Raw genomic sequence first — 1,432 nt, forward strand, 5'->3', positions numbered from 1 at the left:
TTCCATGTTTTGATGTTTCTAGCTGCTCCTCTCCTGCTCCCGAGATTCCCATCTGGGATGACTCCAGATGATTCTGTCCCATTCTATCAAAAATTACTTGTTTCACTGACTCTGAGGGCTCCTCCCCTGCCCCATCCACCTCCAAAATTCCTGGTTTTGCTGATTCTGGACAATTCTCTCCTGTCCCATCCAAAGTTCCTGGTTTTGGTGACTCCAGCTCATCCTCTCCTGTCCCATTCGCTTCCAAAATTCTCTGTTTTGGTGATCCTGGAGCGSTGCTGCCTCCGATTCCCTCGTTTCTCCCTTCCTGAAAAAATAAGTTAAAAACCCCAKTTTGGGAAGTTTTTCCCTCTGCTAGGTGTGAACACCATGCTGGAGGTTTCTCATACCTGCAGAGATCTGGTTCCGTGCTCTCCCACATGGATTCCCTCTGGATCTGCCTTGCCASCGGTGTTCTTGCTGCTGGATCCAGCAAATCCCATTGAATTGGATGTGGATGGATCCAGCCCAGTCACTCCCCATAACACACTCCCATTACCTTGCCTGGGTGTCCATCCCAGCAGGATTTCTGTCGGGATCATTGCTCTGGGAGGAAACAAGCGTGGCTGAGCCGGCAGCTTCTGACACTTCCTGAAGGATCCGCTTGGCTTTGGGAGCGTGGAATTTCCTGTCACCTGTTGTGGGGAGGAAAGGGAGTCCCAGTTTGGATGGCGGGGGGGCGTCTCATTTGTGTGGGGAAGGTAATTTTGAACTCAAATTGGGACATTTGGGCATTTCCCAGTTACCTGACAGTGGGTGGCTCCTGCGCTTCCCCATCCCGACGCTGCCTGGGGGAACTATGAAGSAAATTACCGCAGCCCCCATTACTTCCACCCCTCTCATACCCCTCATACCCCTTTATTTCCCCTCAGGCCCCAGCAGCCATTTTCCGCCCTTGTCCCCAACCCCCTCAGCCCAATCAACACCCCCCCAGCCCCGCTAGAGCCACAGCCATAACAGGAAACCCCAAACCCTCCAAGCCTGAGGTGAAAATCGTAAAATTTTCGCCGATTTGTCCCATTTTCCTTCGATTTCCACCTAATTTCCCACCTGGGGGCACCGTCCCCCTCACGCTTTTCCCGCCTTTTCGCCGCCAGCASGGCACGCCGGGAGTTGTAGTTCGCGCCGCAAGGCAGACGCAACCGCCGCGAGTTTTGCGACAGCGGCTTTTGCGACGGCAGCGCTGTAAAGCGCGGGGTGTTGACAGGCACCGGCGGAGCCGGAAGTGAGTGAGGGTAAACCGAGATAAACCGAGATAAACCGGGATAAACCGGGATAAACCGGGATCAACCGGGATCGCCGGGACCGCCGGGACCGCCGGGATTAGGGGGTGAGGGGCGGCGGAGCGCTGGCAGAGAGCTGGGAGGGACGGCGCCTTGTGGGGGGCTGTGGG

General features: G+C 55.7%; 1 protein-coding gene across 1 annotated transcript in view; it reads left to right on the top strand.

The window, feature by feature from the left end:
- Positions 1–1,229: 1,229 nt before the first annotated feature.
- Positions 1,230–1,432, top strand: part of LOC130586269 (coiled-coil and C2 domain-containing protein 1A-like) — a 9,976-nt gene continuing 9,773 nt past the window's right edge. The window contains exon 1 of the mRNA XM_057387021.1: positions 1,230–1,264. The gene's annotated coding sequence lies outside the window, so the exon portion shown is untranslated. The remainder of the gene's footprint in view (positions 1,265–1,432) is intronic.

This window comes from Malurus melanocephalus, unplaced genomic scaffold, assembly GCF_030028575.1.
Source record: "Malurus melanocephalus ecotype Western Australia unplaced genomic scaffold, MMel_1.1 scaffold_1118, whole genome shotgun sequence".
Lineage (NCBI taxonomy): Eukaryota > Metazoa > Chordata > Aves > Passeriformes > Maluridae > Malurus > Malurus melanocephalus.